At 41.0% G+C, this 19,891-nt stretch overlaps 1 pseudogene; it reads right to left on the bottom strand.

Annotated features, from left to right (window-relative positions):
• LOC142028031 (protein ELYS-like) overlaps positions 1-19,891 on the bottom strand; it is a 49,337-nt pseudogene that overhangs the window by 12,512 nt on the left and 16,934 nt on the right.

The raw sequence follows: 19,891 nt of genomic DNA, 5'->3' as shown, positions 1-19,891 counted from the left end.
CACGCATGCGGGAAATATTCCACAGTCTGAATCCAACAGGGTTTGTGTTAAATACTTCGGTGGTTTCATGTTAAACAAAGCTTACAGGCTTTTGCTTCGGTTGGTTGATCCTGTTTTCTAAAACACAAACCTTAACCACAAGAGGTGTCTCCAGTAAATTCAGCTCCGATGCTCTTGAAAAATTCTTTTGTGAGATGGAACCAAGCATATTTGATTTCAGTGGGCTGGATGCCATGAATGAAGTAGAAGCGCTGCATGGTGACTGCCAGCTACCACCCTGTGCTGCAGAACTTGAAGGAACAGGACGAACCACCAAATCCGGCAATCTGTGAAGATACACAATTGAAAATATGAACATAAATAAATACATGAAATAAAATCTTGAGCTGCACTCAAGACATCTGAGATGATACATAACAAAAACATTCAATGAACAAGAAATACAGGTGAACCCGCACTGCTGGGCTGATGGATCAGGCCCATGAACAAGTTACAGGCCTTCTCTTGTTTTTTCATGATTTCGTGACATGTCACACTTAATTTCCTAAATCCCTGCCATCTGAGGCAAGAGTAATGCAATTTTACGTTGCACCAGTGATGTAATTCTCATGTCAGAAGAAAATTCCTCTGCATTTCAATGCTGGGGCCACTTCAAATTCTCCACTTAGTTGTGTCCCCAAGCCGACCTTTTCTTTAACAGGTACAAAGCTAAATTTTGTTAACGGGTGTCCCAACAAATGCGTCGGGCAACTCTGCATCAGGGAGAGGACGTGTTATGACTGGTGGTTCTGTAGCTCTAGGCCTAGAATTAAAAGGAAAATGTAACTGACTTGCACTCCCCTCAAGTCCAAACGTACCAGAATTCAAGTTTCACCTTGAATATACTACCTCTAGGAAAATCATCTGACAACTGCTAGCTTCTTTTTTGCTCTTTATAATTCTGCCTGGTTTTGAGTGAAAAAAAAAAGAAAAAGGCAGAAACGAAGCAGAAGCTGGGCACAAAGTGGTAAAAGATTGCTATTTGATCACACAATCAAGTCTACCAAAACCTGTACACCAATAGCTTGTTGGCAATCATGGGTTTCGTTTCAGCTACCTTAAATTCTGTAAACACTTTTACTGTAATGTAAATAGATGTATTCGCATAAATGAGACTATCATAGCAGAAGAACTCTCGCTCCAAGTATTACTTAAGATGAATCGATTCTTAAATGTTATATCTTGTAGGTGCAAAAAAAGCCAAAGAAAGCTTTATTCAGGTGCCCCTTCCCTCCAAAACACTAACATAATTCAAGTGGATTTCTCTCTCTCTCCCTCTCTCCAAACACGCAGCTCAAGACTAAACTTTGTTAAAAGGCTGCTTACCTCTCACGGCATGAGCAACTGGTTTCCTGCTCATTTCCTACCCCTACTTCTCCAATTTTGGACAATACATTACTGATGAACGTTGCTCTTGTACGCACATTTCCTGCATTTGCTTGTTTTGTTACTGTTGATAACGGCTTTTGTCTTGCGCCTGTAAAGCAAGAGGGGAAAACATATCAGCCTTGTGTGATCAAAGTCGTGGTCAGTTGTCCATTGTATTTCCCTCCTCTAAAGAATTACCTTCTCTTGAGACCGATGAAGGCAAGTGGTAAGGCTTGGCTCTCTCTCTGGCCAGCTTCCTTTGAACTCTAGGAAGGATCTTGCCACATTGGTGCAATGTAGAATTCCTGGCAACTGCTCTCTCTCTCAAGCCAGGCTCACGATCATTCTGATGAACAAAAAGCATAAAGCAAGAAGGTAACTGATTACAAGAAGTTCACTGCACACAACTAAAGTATTAGTTCAAATTAAACCGAGTTTGTACCAGCAGAGAGGACAAAGTTTAGCCTCTGCACTGCTGTTTTTTCCAAAGGGACAAAAAACTTAATGGTATAAAAACCATGCATTTTATGTTTCTTATGAATCTACTGGCTTCTTTCTTCTTTTTTTTTTTAATTAATGCAACATAAAATGTTAGCGTTCAAATTAACTTCCTGAAGAAACAAGGATATGGCATCTTCTTGTCACAAGCATCAATACGTAGAATCCCTGCAAAAAGCCATCACTGAATTTGACAGAGACTGACATCGCTTAACTGGCATCACTTACGTTGTCATTCCCTTAAGTGGATTAAGAAACTGAAGCATATACATTCTTGCTTGTCGGTATGCAAGTCAAACTCCACAGAGCTATCGAGCACTTAGACAATGAGATGGTTAAGCTACAAATTGCATCTCTAAGGATCTATGTGTACTCAGAAGTCCAATTTTTAACTTACACTCGTTTTTATTGCATGGAACAAAGTATTTCACAAAGCTATGGGACAATGTGCGTACGGCAGTTAACTTAGAACTAAACTTTCCCTCTTCAAGACTGTTCCCAACGTCCTGCTTCCAAAAGGATTCTACGTCCAATAACCACACGCATGCGGAAAATATTCCACAGTCTGAATCCAACAGGGTTTGTGTTAAATACTTTGGTGGTTTCATGTTAAACAAAGTTTACAGGCTTTTGCTTCGGTTGGTTGATCCTGTTTTCTAAAACACAAACCTTAACCACAAGAGGTGTCTCCAGTAAATTCAGCTCCGATGCTCTTGAAAAATTCTTTTGTGAGATGGAACCAAGCATATTTGATTTCAATGGGCTGGATGCCATGAATGAAGTAGAAGCGCTGCATGGTGACTGCCAGCTACCACCCTGTGCTGCAGAACTTGAAGGAACAGGACGAACCACCAAATCCGGCAATCTGTGAAGATACACAATTGAAAATATGAACATAAATAAATACATGAAATAAAATCTTGAGCTGCACTCAAGACATCTGAGATGATACATAACAAAAACATTCAATGAACAAGAAATACAGGTGAACCCGCACTGCTGGGCTGATGGATCAGGCCCATGAACAAGTTACAGGCCTTCTCTTGTTTTTTCATGATTTCGTGACATGTCACACTTAATTTCCTAAATCCCTGCCATCTGAGGCAAGAGTAATGCAATTTTACGTTGCACCAGTGATGTAATTCTCATGTCAGAAGAAAATTCCTCTGCATTTCAATGCTGGGGCCACTTCAAATTCTCCACTTAGTTGTGTCCCCAAGCCGACCTTTTCTTTAACAGGTACAAAGCTAAATTTTGTTAACGGGTGTCCCAACAAATGCGTCGGGCAACTCTGCATCAGGGAGAGGACGTGTTATGACTGGTGGTTCTGTAGCTCTAGGCCTAGAATTAAAAGGAAAATGTAACTGACTTGCACTCCCCTCAAGTCCAAACGTACCAGAATTCAAGTTTCACCTTGAATATACTACCTCTAGGAAAATCATCTGACAACTGCTAGCTTCTTTTTTGCTCTTTATAATTCTGCCTGGTTTTGAGTGAAAAAAAAAAGAAAAAGGCAGAAACGAAGCAGAAGCTGGGCACAAAGTGGTAAAAGATTGCTATTTGATCACACAATCAAGTCTACCAAAACCTGTACACCAATAGCTTGTTGGCAATCATGGGTTTCGTTTCAGCTACCTTAAATTCTGTAAACACTTTTACTGTAATGTAAATAGATGTATTCGCATAAATGAGACTATCATAGCAGAAGAACTCTCGCTCCAAGTATTACTTAAGATGAATCGATTCTTAAATGTTATATCTTGTAGGTGCAAAAAAAGCCAAAGAAAGCTTTATTCAGGTGCCCCTTCCCTCCAAAACACTAACATAATTCAAGTGGATTTCTCTCTCTCTCCCTCTCTCCAAACACGCAGCTCAAGACTAAACTTTGTTAAAAGGCTGCTTACCTCTCACGGCATGAGCAACTGGTTTCCTGCTCATTTCCTACCCCTACTTCTCCAATTTTGGACAATACATTACTGATGAACGTTGCTCTTGTACGCACATTTCCTGCATTTGCTTGTTTTGTTACTGTTGATAACGGCTTTTGTCTTGCGCCTGTAAAGCAAGAGGGGAAAACATATCAGCCTTGTGTGATCAAAGTCGTGGTCAGTTGTCCATTGTATTTCCCTCCTCTAAAGAATTACCTTCTCTTGAGACCGATGAAGGCAAGTGGTAAGGCTTGGCTCTCTCTCTGGCCAGCTTCCTTTGAACTCTAGGAAGGATCTTGCCACATTGGTGCAATGTAGAATTCCTGGCAACTGCTCTCTCTCTCAAGCCAGGCTCACGATCATTCTGATGAACAAAAAGCATAAAGCAAGAAGGTAACTGATTACAAGAAGTTCATTGCACACAACTATCTCTGCTATTTCTAATTAGTGAATACATTTCCTCCACAGATACTGTATAATACCGCCACTGCACAGAGGAGCAGCAAGTTCTACTCCTTGGCACACACCAATTTCACCTGGTAATTTCAGCAAAGGGCAAGGCAGACTAGGATAAGAACAGAACCTACAACTTCAAGTTGAAACAATTCTGGCACTCGGCAGAACCTCACTCCGATACGCTTGTTCTCACCTGCAATTTTCAAATGGCTTACGAAATAGCAGGCTTTCCCTTGTTTTTCCTGAAACACCAATGTCCGAGATGACTGAATATTCAGGGCAACTGCAAATTACAGTGGACGCAATGATGTGAATATTAAAACAAGTAAGAAAAGGCTACCTACACACACCTTCTGGCCAAATGAAAGTTTTCAAATGCAGGACCTAAACCTTCCAAGACCACCTTATAAGTGCGATCCACTGGAAAACTATGGTTCCGGAACACAGAAAATGTATCACAGATTCATAACAGAAGTTCGCAAAACGCAAAATTTAATCTGGCTGTTTTGAGAAACAGAAGTTAGATAAGAATTTCTGTCATCAAAGGGGTAAAACAGAAGTTGTGGAGTCGCAGAGCTCATGCTATAACTGGAGGAAATAAAAAGAAAACCAAACCAGCACACAGATTTTACCTGTGCATTGGCATCCAGACTGCTCTCAGCTAGAAAAATAAAGTTGTGTGCAAGATTCAAGAGGTGACATACAACATACTCTTCATGCCACAGAAAGGAGTGACACAAACAGCGTTCGGCAATCTAAACCATTATTCCTTAGATGAAAACAAACTATTTTAAGTGGAGTCAACAATGGTCTGCAACACTTAGTTTATAACTTCACGCAGTAGCTTTGGAGTAGTGAAATATTTTGTTCAACTTTTAGGTTCAGCTGGAACGGAAAGTGTAGAAACTTATTCCTAGTATTTCAAAGAATGGTATAAAAACCAAAGCGTTGATTTTTATTTTATTTACTACCAAAAATGGTTAGTAACACCTAACAGAAACCTGCACACTTGACAGAACTTTCACGCTTACCGTAAGATTAACGTTCATTGAACGATTCGACTGCAGCGCTGGGATATAGTTGGCACGCTGCACATGGTGGTCTAAAGGAAATCTAAGATTCTGGACAGCAGCATCGCTCTGTAAAATCTTCTCCAAACACTCCTATGAGAAATAACACATTTCAAAAATCTGTTATGATTCTGCCTCTTCTCTTTTCAAAGAGACCATTAAGATTTTTTTCGTGTCCACACTTACTTGTTCAGTGCCTGTGAAAGGTAGCTTCAGTAAGTCTTCCATTAGTCCCATCTCCTGACAGATTTCATACACGTGTTTTAACAGCTCTTCGATGTTTAACCTGGTGGCATGTTGCTGCAACAGACCCCAAGCCTCCACCACGCACCTGTAATTCAATTTTTTGAGATGTAAAGGAATATTAATAGTATCACCAAAAAGATGCCCCCAAACGACTGTATTCAGAGTTTAAAGGGAATTTAGGGCATGGTGATTCGCATTAGTTGTTCTCCACCTTTCACAATATTGGAATGCCAAAACGGTGGGATAGGTTTCTTTACCTATTGGACAACAACACCGTGAGGAAAAGCCGCACTTCACTGCTGCTTGACATTGCTGGCTTCATCATCTGTATGTATCTGAGGGCTCGCCTACGCTCTCCTTGGCACATCAGGGATTGAATAATTCTCCTGTGCTGCCATGACACAGTTTTGATTGTGGCTGGATGAAAGAGCAGGGCCAGTGAATTCTGTAGAGGTTAGAGGTCAGGTGTATTATCATATGCACGTGCACGCACGCCACAAGAACATTCAAAAGTATCTTAAGTAAGGGTGGACGTGTGTCAAATAAACTTAGATGACTAACTACTGTAGATAAAAATTCTCAAGTATTTGCAAAAAAAATAATCCAGTTAGCCATACAGAACAAAGCGAGTGTTTTAAAAGGAGTAATTCACACTTTTCCAGAGTAACCAAATCTCTGTGTACAAACACCACTTTCTATAAATACATTACTAAATAATAAGCTATTCTCCCAGACAAACAGATATATTAACTTTGTGACAGGCAAAGAACAACCTTCAGCATCAGAAAGAACATGAATTAGGTTGAACAGTCACTTCTGCAGTCTTCTGCCTCAAACCTTGCTGCTATGATCATAGTTTTAATATTTAAAGTACCTAAAACACTGTCTTTGAGAAAGCGCTCCATCGGTCTGCTGGAAGCAACCTAAATGGATGGCTTTGAAAACTCAAGTATCAAGCATGATTAAAGTTGATTTCTTCTTTGTTTTAATCCATTTCCTGTCAAAGTGGCTAAAAGAGAATTTCAGATTATAACTTATTGCTAAAGATGTCGAAGCAGTATGACAAAAGGGCTTCTAATGTTGTAGCACCTGTTATTAGCTAAGCACCGATTTTTTAAAATCATTTTACAGATTACAGCTTTGGACTGTAAGGGATGTCTAACTGAACTGTAACGTACTTACTTCGTAATCATTGTGATCTAGAAGCCAAAAACCTTCAACAAGCTTAACAAGTCCCCAAGGGATAGCAAAGGCAGTTGGGAAGGAGTCGATTGAAGTCTCTGTTTTATTCGGAAAGGAACGCGTGATATCTAGCAGCAAGTAAATTGTCTGACATCAAGTATCCAGTTAAGGCTAATCAATTTGGAAGACCAAACACTTATCACATCACGTTTCGAAAAACACAGTGAAGTCAGGATATACAAGTGGTAGGAAGCAGAAAATACTGCCGTATTAGTCTTGCCATTTTGAGCTATTCTAACTTGAGGACGGTCAGGTCCTAACCACAAAACTGCATTCTGAATAAATAGCCACAAAGAAATACTCTTTGATTTCTGTAAGGCATTCAGAAAGGTTAACTTTAGATACTTAAATACTTCCGTTGTTACAAACTCAGGCTCCCTCTTTAGTCACTGGAGCTACCAGTTGGACATTCAAAACACCTGAACATCCAATGCTTAATTATTAAAGCAAACAAATTCTACCGTTGGTTTTTTCCTCATTTCCAGAGTATATAGAACAATGTAAATTAAGGTGTCCTTACAAGACAACGTAGCACTGAATGATTAACACTGGATTTAAAACAGTATGCGGATCACTCATCGGTAGTGTCATTTTCTCTTTCTGACATCCGTTTTTAGGGACATATTCTAATAAGACAGCTCTGGGGTACAACCGTTTTTAAACCCCTTGCTCTCTAGGCTCCCCTCTCGGGTTAGGCAGCAAACAACAAAAAGTAATTCTGTATATTTCAGCAGCTTAAAAATTAAGTTTCTGCCCGATGACTTTTCTCTTCTCTCCCTTTCTTATTCGGTGTGCCTGCACTTCTAACAGAACAAAAGCAAGCACTGCTATCTGGGCTGGAAGACGGATGAATTGGGCAAAAATCAGGTACCGGTTAGAAATCCTTCTGCTCTCAAGCAGCACGTATTACTGCATCATCCTAGTAAGCAGCCATTTGCTACAGGTACGGGTGCTTTAAAAAATTAAACACTGTGCTAAGTTTTGAGAAAAACCAACGGAGATTTTTATCTTTAACATTTCTCAGTAAACCTGTTTTCGCATGTCAGAAAAGACTTTGCAACAAAACATTAAAAAAAAAATCATAAAGAATCCACGGTACAAAGAAATAAAACAATGCTCCTGTCCACGCCTTCATTCTAAACTAAATGTTTTCACTTGCACTGTGTTGGAAGCATAAACTCAAAAACATTATTAAAGGCGCAGGTGACAAACATTTAAGAACATTTATGTGCGTATGCTGAAGGTGTAGTAAAAATAACGAGAAAGGATACAATTGCATGTTTGTAGCTTTCTTCAATGCCTTCTAGCAAATAGAGATCCAGCAGTGCCTGAAAATGAAAAATCAAAAGTTTTTTAAAAACTCCTGTCTTTCATGAATCATGGGCTTTTGGGTGGGGCTTTGGGGGGTTCGTTGCTGTTTTCAGGGAACGTAACACTCACGTGTAAACTAGCAGGTGGGTATTTCCCAGTTCCTCCTTCATCTCTCCGCCACAACTTCTCAACTTGGTCTCCTAACTGGGAAACCATTCCATCAATCATCAAGCAGTCAGAATCCCATTTTCCTCTGGAACAAAAGGTAGCAAGGATTTGGAGAGTCAAACACTAATTCCAGCCTCTCAGTGTAACAGATCTCCTCCAGTCAAACCAAACAGAAAAAAGCTCCCACGAGGCAAAGAAAGTGACAAACACACAAAGGCATGATTATGACTTGAAACGCACATGAAAGAAACGTCCGAGTCAGGTGAAAGATGTTTGTTAGATCATAGTGAATGATTCGAGGAGTTCCAAACAGACATCCTGGAAAGCTCCCCTACTAAGGGACCTTTTCGTTTTCAGGTTCTCTCTTTTGCTGTCTTACTTGTAGTACAAAGGAAGTGTGAACAAAGTTTTTTATGTGCCAGAAATAACCACTCTCCTACTGTCTAACAGAGGAAACGGAACAGTATCAAAAGACCAGGACTATTCTTTAGCGCAAGTCTAATGCCTCCCGTTGGAGTGTCCCAATACACAGCTGTGAGAAGACAACACCGCGGAAAGTTCAGATTTTGTTCTCAGCAGCTCACTTTTGCTACTGAAAAAAAGTTGTTTTCAGAAAGCTGAGCATACAGGTGAAGCTTAGTGTCATCTTAAGCAGCATTTATGTTTCTGTGCACAGACCATTACAACCATGGATGGGTGAAGCTTTAAAAATTGCTTTCTTCACAAGTCCATCACAATCTTTGGCTGACTGCGACACTACCCTTTAATTTCCCCATAATAAGAAGCAGAAAGAGCACACTGGAGGTTGTATGCTTCTAAGGGACATCTGAGCCGGTATGGAAGTTACTTGAGAAGTAAGCTAAGTAAGATGAACTTTAAAGTCAATAGCTACTACACCGCAGCTTGCACCTTAACTCATCTTGCAGCATCCTGTTCTTGTTTGCGGTGCCATAGCCTAAGCTTCTTTAGCTCTTTATTTAGTTTTCAGCACAATTTCCAAAGAAAAATCTATTATCGTCTAATCCAAGGCATATCACCTATATGCTAGTGAGCTAGCGCAGCAAAGAGAGTTCACGTTCAGCAAGTGACTTTTATCCAACAGCCAGTAGAGTGCTAGGTGTGCCAACTACATCGAACTCTGACTATCTCATTAAATCACACAAATGTACTTGTGATTTAGGCCAATACAGTTATTACCCTTGCTCGCTAGTCAATAAACGAGATGAGGTTTGGTTTGGGTTTAAAACTGGCTTTCTTCTCTGTCCAAAACACCTGTTCTGTGAACACCATGCTTTGCTGAACGGGAGATCGCTGACCCTCTCCTGAACACATGACCTTTTTCAGTAGTACCAAATGATACAGATTGGCCGCTGGATTAAGTACGCTACCAAGAAACGATGATGCCAACAAATGGTACTAAGCAGAGGTATACACAAATGTTGTAACACAGGAAAGTAACCTCCGTGTTCAAGAGAACGCATGCATCACTGAAGCGGAGAGGATTGCCGGCAACTGCATTAAGCAGAGCAAATACCAACTGTTGATAGCAAAGCCACTCACTCACTGCCACTTCTGATTTCGCAGTGGAAGTGTTCTCGAGTTCTCCTGTAAGGCTCACCTTGATAAACGCTCAAGTTTCTGTCGATGACCAGTGTAGTAGCTCTGAATCAGAGGGTAATTGTAGAAAGGTCTACCCAAACGCGCATCATCATCTACAGGCAATAAAGTAAAAGCAAGTTAAAGAAGCAATATCACATGTTGAAACTAAAACGTTTGACTAAAAAGACAGAAGATCATACGAGCTAAGCATCAAGAAGCACAGGCAAGCCTCCCACTTTGAAAGAAGCCAATCCTCTTTCTGCCTTTGCTAACGGAGCGGTGAGACACAAGACTCAACTCCTTCTTCTCTCAAGTGCCATTTCAAGTTTACAATTGAGGTAGCATTCAGAACACGTACTGTAAGCAGAAGCTCACTACAGAAAGGACAATTCTCAAAGGGAATGGTTTCTTAAACATGTCATGTGAGCATTTGTGAGACAATGAAGGCTGACAATAGACTTTATAATCCACCCAAATAAAGAAGTATTGCCGAGGTGTATTTTTTCCTCAGGCAATGAATAAAAAGTTCCAAACACGCAGGTAATGCCTTTGCTGTAAAAACAAGCATTCCAGGATTTGTTGTGTAATAGTAATTTGTTTCAAATCCCAAGTCTTGCAAGCTGTGGACACAAGCAACTCCTTCAAGTCAGAGGCTTATTGCTCTTTCTAAGGAACATCCAGGAAAGAAACTGCTTGCATTATTCTACACTAGGTATTTGAAAAAAACAGTAAAATCTCCATTTCACCAGCACAACTTCAGCACTGACAAAACATTTACAAAAACATGGCTAAGCATGTGTTCATCAGAATCACTTACTGGATAGTCCCCCTGTTACAAATGTATTACAGTTCATGCTTACCTAAACCCTCTGGAAGGAGACTGGATCGACAGAACCAGATGACCACTCGTGCATACAAAGAAAGGAGGCCAGTTACCACCTGCTTGTTTGTCAAGTCTGTAAAACCTGAAAAAAAGGCACGAGATGATTCTTGTTATCCAATTCCTTTCATTTTTACAAACCCCCTTTCATCATCCCAAATAGAAAGTATAAAAGTAACGTGGTAGACATCGCGGTCTTTGCATTTCTCACTCTGTGGCACCTTCTTATTTGAAGAAAAAAAACACATTCACCACCAAACCAAAAAAGCAACCCCTACAAAGAACCAGATTCACTAAAGCTTCAAAGAAAAAAAACCTAAAGCCGGAACTATTACATACACTCACGAATAAGACATTTGTTTTTCACGTAGCGGGGGATTTTTACCGTAGCAAAGGGATAGTCTTCTTTTCCCCTCAATATGCCAAGGACAAGTGATAACATAAAAAGCTACAGAAACTCAAGTAACTTACTTCACAAGTTACTCATTTGTGCTTCCTTTGTATTTTCTAGCAATTTGCAATACAACATTCGCATGCAATTATAAATTGCTAGCTAAGAATTAAAAGGAATCATTTGCAGCGCTACCACATCCGGTTGCTGGAATCTCCACCCAGCTGCTTACACAGCTTCTCGCTGAATGTAGCCTCCCCTACCCACTTGCATGAACTCCACAACCAACTGTTTCCCTGAAATCAACGCGTATTAAGTGGTAGTCCCAACTTCTCAGATTTCAGCCCCTTCTCCCAGCTAAATTTGGCTGTCTTCCAATCATCAAAACCAACAGAAGCTCATCTTTCCACACTTACAACTCAAGCATAATTCCAAATCTTAGTAAAACATACCAAAGATTTCATATATACGATTACAAACCTTTTTCAGTAAGCTCTTGTGCTTCTGTTAGAAAACAGGTTAAGACCGTGCTCAGGTTGCTCCAAAGCAACTGGCAGTGCTGAAGAGACTGTAACGTCTGCGGGTCAACAAAGTTGCGAGAGCCATCAAACAGCGGAACACCTTTTCAAGAATAAATATTACATCATTAGCCTTCAGAGCAATTTCAGAGCTTCAAAGTACGCTTAAAGAACCCCGTGCAGTACTATATACCGCCACGTTCCTGAATAAGCTCAATTAGAAAGAACCATTTTGTGTTGGCAGAATGACTACACTAGTACTCACATATTTGGTCAAACTCATCTTTTGCATAGATCACTTTCTTCCATGTCCACTCAAGAACAAACTGTAAATTAGCAGCAGAACTTGGCTGCGCTTTAAAAAAAGAAAACAAAAAAGAAATGAATCGACAATTGCAAACTAGAAAAATATATAACGTAAGAACAACGTAAGAAGTATTACCTTCAGATGCCCAATGTTTAATGCATCCAGTCAGAAGTTCTAAAGAACCTGTCTGGACGGCAGCTGACAATACCGCTTCTAACTGCTCCTCCTAAACGTAACCGACAAAATAAACTGAGAATCTTACATGCTTTCAATATCTGAACCAGTAACAGCAAGCGTTTGTTTCTAACTGTACACTCATTCAGACATCACACAGTCCACTAGTACACACGCAGCTAATTCCACATTCCTTTTCTTAACTCTAGCCACAGGCTGCACTGCTTGTTGGTCTGAGAAACACGTTAAACTTTCCCTCTAACATTTCAACTTACTGAAGGCTGATTCTAACCTTTATTTGCATGCCTCTGCAGTATAGTCTCAGTTTACCGAGTTCCAACTATTTCCGGTAACATCCTCTGCTAATACCCGTCACGCATTTTGCACGTAGAAGTTTGCCATCAGGAATGCGTGAAGGGGACAGAGCAAAGACAACGGTGCAACGCTTGCACGGAAACGGGGAAGCTAAGGGCAAGCAGCTTCCTAGACTCTGAAGACATGAAGCAGTTCAGACACCCAAAACTTTACCATTTTCTAAAATGACAGAAAAAGACGTGACACATTTAAATTCTAATAGGTTTAAATTGTAGGCTGCTCAAATACTGTATTATAATGCAGTGGTAATCCTTGAGAAGGATAATGCACAGCTATGCACAGACGTGCGATTATTAAGTAGCAGCTTATTTCAGCTGGTGGTGTGATTACTTCTTTCAGGTGAAATGACCCTTCACAAAATTTTACTTCTTTCTTTTTGTTTTTTTCTTTGTTTGTTTTTTTAATGTGGTTTTTTTTAAACACATTCAAAAGTAGCTTTCCCTTCTAGGCAAAATCATTACATTCAAAGCAATTTCTACACATTAGAATACACATATGATATGTCCATCTTTTTCTGAAAATGGGTTTCAGACAAGGAAACACACCAGATACTACTTACGGTGGCAAACAAAACTCCAAACCCAGCTTCTTGACCCTAATTCTGAAATTTGTCTTACTAACTTTCAAAAGAAATCCCTGCTCAAATGCATAACAAGTCTCTGAATGATATGGCCACAATTCAGCAAAGGTTATTAAAACACGTCTTGGTTGCCCAAGCTATTTCCAAACCGGAGCTGACATCAGAACATCCCATTTGAATGCAAGAGTCTACGCCAGGCTTGCAAAATAAGCAGTCTATGGGCTAGGGCAGCTTGCCAAGAAACTTCTTTTAGCTACCACACTGTGCAGAAGTGTTATTTGCCTTAACGCATTTCCACAAATCTGGTGAACAGTCCAGTAGACAGGAAGATGAGGGCAGCGAGAAGACCGCTCTCCCCTTCCTACTAATGGCTCCACTGTGTGACGACTAGCTAGCTAATCGTTTAGCTTAGATCCTGCCTGCGTGAAGAGGGGCTGTTCATCACAAAGGCTCCGTCTCTCATGAAACTCTTCAGATGAGAGAGAAAGGTTGGTGCACTGCAAGTGGAAAACCTGTGACGAGGCGGGGGGAGTCACTATGGTGGGACAAAGCAGAGAGAAGATAGTGGGTGTCAGGAGATAAAGGCGATTCAGGTGTTGCAGCAACAAGGGGGCAGTCTAAGCAGAGTAAATTGGGCTACGAGGCTACAGAGGTGAAGATCTGCTTTGAGAGGCTGCAGGAAAGCCTACTGATGAAGGGAAGATGAGGGGGAGCGGTGATGAAGTTGTCAGGCAGAGCTGACAAGAGTAATTGTTTACCACAGCCCAATTCCTTGGAAGCAAGCGATCACGTCTAGTGCAGCAAGCTGATGTTTGCAACAGCTCGCATCCGAGTGAGGCACCCCCATAGTCAGCTACTGCACTGAACATAAGGCTTTGAGAAACCGATGGGGCGAAGGTTGTTGTGAGGGAAAGATGCTTTATGTTGCGCATGACCAGCACTGCCTGCACGCTTCCTTGTGCGTATCTGTGGCACGGAATTAAGAGATGGGTCTCTCAACGCAGATCTCTTAGTGCTGCCCCCACTCAAACTCGGTAGTTTGGATTGAAGAATACTATAACTTCTGCTAACTCAAGTCAACACCTGCATTTCAGTGCAACTTGCGAATAATAGGAAAATCAGATTATCATGTCTTGTAGCCTCTACAGCCCTCTCAGACGAGATGGATGTATTTCCCCCTTGATTCCCTGATACGCACTCACCTGACTCAAACTGGATGGCTGGACATCAACGCGTCTTGGAGACAGCAAGCCAGCTACAAGACACCTGTTGTAGCTATCGTGAATGGTTTCACTTATAGAAGGACCACATTTCTTTAAAAATTTCAAGGCCTGAAACATTAATCAAAAACTACGGATTAAGACAGCAGTATTATTCAGTCACTAAGGTTCTGAATAATCGCTAAGAGAAATAAAAAAAAATGTTCACTTAAATTGTTAGAAAGCTTGCATCAGTAAGCACTACTACGTAGAGTCTTAAAGACGGCAGCCAAACTAACCGCTACGGTTTATAAAAAATATCCTGTAAAACAAAAGGTCAGCCCTTGCAATGCTTAATTAAGTATTCTCTAGCTTCTCTGTCAATACACAGACCTTTTTTTACCCTGAACACTGACACAAAATGTATTCTATATAAGCTAAAGCTAGCACACAACTTTAAATCACGCTTTGGAAGACCCTTTCTGTGCTTGTTTGTGCAGAAGTTGATTTATGTTGGAAACACTTAGCGAGCTGAAATTTAATTCAGAATTATTTGTCACAAGCTGTGCAGTGGCTTGGAAGTTTTAATTTGGCCAAGTGCGGGAGAAAAAAAAAATAATCGTTTCTTCTCAAACAGTTAAGTAATATTTCATTTTCTCCATTCTGCCCTCCTTTTTCAAGTTAATCAGGCATCAAAACCCTAACTCAAGACTATGGAGGCAGTTCCACTGATGGGTAATGCAGAAGTAACAGCTTTCCCCAACTTCCACAACAGTTTTGTTCCTGCTCCTACAGCAACGTTGTATTCCGCTCTAGACATTCAATCCCTCAGCGTGCTTCAACAGGAGACAGTGGTAGTTCTACAGTCCCAAGAGTGGACCTAAAATGTTACCATTTGCATAAAACTGGCAGGACACCATTGCAATCATGCATGTGGATGGGCAGGATGGGCATAAAATGGTCTCCGACCCTGAAAGCAGTGCAATAGAAAACATAGGAAAGGTTCATCTCTTGCCATTCTCAATAAAGATACAGTAAAAGATCACCTCCTTCTGGAAGCCGGTGCAAGTCATACGAACAACTCCGGAGCTCAGCAAGCACGTACCATCTGCAGAGACAATGAACGTTTGACAGCCTTCCATACTCTCGCACTTAGCTTATGACCACTTTACGTTTTGTAAATAGCAGTATCTGGAAAGCTGTAACTGAGTACCCATTTTCTTCATCAGATCACTTCCAAACTTACTTTTTTGAAAATAATTACTGCGTGTAGCAATTTTATCTCTAGTGCTATCAAGGTGCTCTGCTCTGAGCTTCAGTTCAACGTCATTTCATTTGATGACCATCACCCCTTCACAGGCTACATTACAAAAGCACCACAACCCAAAACTCAGCAGACTGTCAGATATGTGTCACAGTGTTAAACACCTTGTTAGTACAACGTAATCAAGGGTTGGGCTTGTGGGCGTTTGGGGCTTTTTGGTTTCAGATGGGGTTTGAGTGACAAACAATGAACAGGAGAACCAATAAATGGCATTTGACCTCACTTTAAGCTTATCACTATCAAAAGCAGTGAAATACCTACCAAAATTGTAGGAGCTTGGATGAAAAAACTGCTCAGGTGGTGGACGAGAAAGAGGAACTCCCTGACTTAGACTCCGCTCGTGTACCAGAATATCCAAAATGGGGTTTGGAGAAGTCATGCTTATTACAGTATCCAGTGACCACAACGCAAAATAGGGGCAATCATGAAGGAGTTCTTCTGGCCTGAAAGCAAGCAAGTGCATAAGCTAAACACCGACTTCCAAATGATTGATTTGTAGGGATATTGAAAACAACTTAATAAAAATATACCTTAGTGAATCTGGCATTTGAGCACGATACCAGCGATTAATGTCAAATACACCCAAGTAAGCAGATGGTTTTCCCTGACCACATGTATTCACTTGCCAGCTGAAGATTGATACACTGGTGTCAGGCGATATTACTGTAAAAGACAAGACATTGTTTCTTGTTTGTAGAAAATAACGCTATAGCTGATATGTTTAAAACACCACTTCCTATTTTGGCTTAATTCTGTTATATCACTCACAAAGCACAACACTCACTGAGAACAACAACAAAAATTTACGGAATAGCAAACATCTCTGTGACAGGTTTCAGTCATACTGCCCCTTCTTCTGGTATCACTCAGCAGGCACTACTAATTTCCAGATCGGACTCAATTACAGGTTTTAAGAATAGCTCCTTTCCAGCACATTCAGAATGAACGAACACAATTATCACACAAAATAAATACAAAAACCCCAAACCCAACAAACGGGAAATTGGAACAAAGATTTTAACATAAAACATTCACAATGTTATACTCCAGTTCTCTCAATAAGTGGAATGGTTTGTCTTCTCTGGGGAGAACGCATTCTCCAGATGTAAGCAAAGGATGTGGTATATCATTTACCCTAGTAGAGTAAGGAAGAAGGCGACAGTTTGTTTGGCAAAAGGTTTCTCTGTTCTCTGCTGAATTCATCATTACGTTTAGGGATCCTCACACACTTTACTATGTTTCATTGTGAACATCTGTGCCGCTTCCGTTTTGTAGCTGCTGCAAGTGCCTTTGAAGATACCAATTATTTTCATAATTCAGAAGACAGCTTCTTTGCTAGCCTCAACCCACATCCAACAGCAGCTCATGTGTGCCTAGAACTTAACTCGAACAGATTCTGAATGAAAGCTAATTAGAAACCATCAGAGAAATTACAGGTATTTCTCCATGCCTCATGCTTCATAAAAAGGAGACAGAAAGGGGGTTTGTTGTTCTTATTTTGGTTTGGGGTTTTTTTTTCGGGTGTGGTGGAGTGGTGGTGTGTGTTTGTTTTTAACAAGCTTTTAGGAGGCACTCTCCTCAGAAACGTGACACAAGTGGAGAAAATCCAAAGGTGTTTTTGTTCGATTTTGACACACTGTTGATAGAGGATGGCATCACAAAAGAGATGCAAGTTGCCGCTTCAGGACTAAGTCAAAGATGATAAACAGAAGTAGCCTAGAAAGATCATGCAAGTGTCTTCTTTGTAAACATCATACATCAGTAAAGGCCAGTCAGAAGAGAGGGAAGGTGAATAATGCAGTCAAAACAAAGGGCCATGGAAGTTATCACTGCAGCAGGCTCAAAAATAGGGTCAGAACATAAGTGAATTTGTAAACCCAGAGAGGGACATTTAATTACTGCAAGATAATGAAAGACTTCGTAAGAGTTTTAACTGTGTATATGGACAAGGAAAGCTATTGCTATAAGAACTTGCAGGTGTAGGAACCTATTAGATTTAGAGAGGAAGAAATGGACAGGCAGATCATAGAATCGTAGAGTTGCTTAGGTTGGAAAAGACCTTTATGTTCATTGAGCCCAACCCTAAAGCCAACTGCCAAGTCCACCACCAAACCACGTCCCTAAGCGCCACATCTCCCTGTCTTTTAAATACCTCCAGGGATGGCGACTCAACCCCGGGCAGCCTGTTCCAATGCTTTGTAACACAGTCAGTGAAGAAATTTTTCCTAATACCCAACCTGAACCTCCCCAGGCGCAACTTGAGGCCATTTCCTGTCGTCCTATCACTTGCTACCTGGGAGAAGAGACCAACACTACACCTCGCTACAGCCTCCTTTCAGGTACTTGGGGGGAGTGGTAAGGTCTCCCCTCAGCCTCCTTTTCTCCAGGCTAAACAACCCCAGTTCCCTCAGCCACCCCCGTAAGACTTGTTCTCCAGACCCTTCACCAGCTCTGTTGCCCTTCTTTGGATGCGCTCCAGCACCTCAATGTCTTTCTTGTAGCAAGGGGCCCAAAGCCAGGCAGCTTTCCAGCCACTCTTTCCCAAGCCTGTAGTGTTGCATGGGGTTCTTGTGACCCAAGAGCAGGACCTGGCATTTAGCCTTGATGAACTTCATACAGTTGGCCTTGGCCCATTGAGCCAGCCTGTCCAGATCCCTCCACAGAGCCTCTGTAGACCCTCAAGCAGATCAACACTCCCACCCAACTTGGTGTCATCTGCAAACTTACTGAGGGTGCACTCAATCCCCTCGTCCGGATCATTGACAGAGATATTAAACAGAACTGGCCCCAATACCGAGCCCTGGGGAACACCACTTGTGACCGGCCACCAGCTGGATGCAGATGCAGACATAGGTTGGAACAGGGAAAGAAAAATTCAGGTAACACTCCTAAGCAATGGGGAGCATCATCTTACTGTTCAAAGACGACAGCTGGAGGAATAGAACGACTGACAAGCTTCATGCAGGTGACCCCACCATACATCGCTATAGCATGTCAGCAAGCATAAAACACAACTTATTTTTTCCTTTAAAGAAGTCCCATATAACTTAAGCACCCATTTATTTTTTTTAAATAAGCCCAACAAGCTAGTCTGTAAAGGTATTCAAGACTCACAGACTGGGGTACAGAACAGCATTCATTGCTTAGATTCCAAAACTACTTATTTTAGAATAACCAAACAGGGACATTAGAACAAACCTGCATTAACGCTATCCTCTCCGTCGACACGTTTGGGAAGTTTTTCTACAGTCTGACAGCTAAGTAATTTAATATCGCTGGCCTGCCCGCTCAAGGGAAAGACTCCACCTGTGAGACCTAAGCTGTATCTTTCGACACAGTATTCCAGACCCTGGGGAAAAAATAAAAGGAGAGAGAAAAGGTCATTTTGAGATAAAAACATACATTATAGCTAAATGTGAAAGAATGTATATATGTATAATATAATATGCATATTGTACCGTATATTTCCCATGAGCTTATTTCTGATGGCAAATAGAAACTACATCTGACATGCAAGAGAATGAAGCGTCAAATAGTAACGGGCTTTGCACATTTTCAGAATTTAGCATTTCCCTCGCTAAAATTTGCTCTGCAGTATGCACAGTTCATTCTACTTTATCAAGTAACTTTGGAAATAACAGACATGTGCAGAGTAGACAGGAAAATCTAAACCATCTCTTTGAAAAACTAGCGCGAAGCCTAAGCAAAGAATCCCATTTTTATTACAGAAGGAATAATCACCAAACACAGTTTATAATAAAAGATGTCCTGAACAGGTCCACCGTGCCAAAAGACCCTTTTGTCAGATAAAGTACTACAACTCCATCAACCTCTTAGAGATGAATTTTAACCGCTAGAAATTTCAACTTTTATTCATCTGTGAAGAGCCAGTCCCCCCCCAAAGTTAGGGCTGAGGGGAAGGGAAAAAAGATATCAAACAATTCCTGCCGAAGACAACTTCTGAAGCAAAACAGCGTATTTTAAATTCTCCACTGGGGCAAGCAAATCTAAGTTAAGGAACTCCACTGCGTGGAAGATGTTAAATAATGACTTTATTGACCCGTAAAATCTGAAGACAGTTTTCAAATGAGATGCACTCGTCAGACTCTGATGTGGACGTGGGGGCTGCATACTCTATCCACCTGCAAGCATCATGCAGGACAAATGTCAAGGTGCGCTCCATGACCATGGCCGGATGCACTAGATTTCAAGCTTTCT

This window comes from Buteo buteo, unplaced genomic scaffold, assembly GCF_964188355.1.
Source record: "Buteo buteo unplaced genomic scaffold, bButBut1.hap1.1 HAP1_SCAFFOLD_110, whole genome shotgun sequence".
In the NCBI taxonomy this organism is placed as follows: Eukaryota; Metazoa; Chordata; class Aves; order Accipitriformes; family Accipitridae; genus Buteo; species Buteo buteo.
This window is presented reverse-complemented; position numbering and strand designations above follow the sequence as displayed.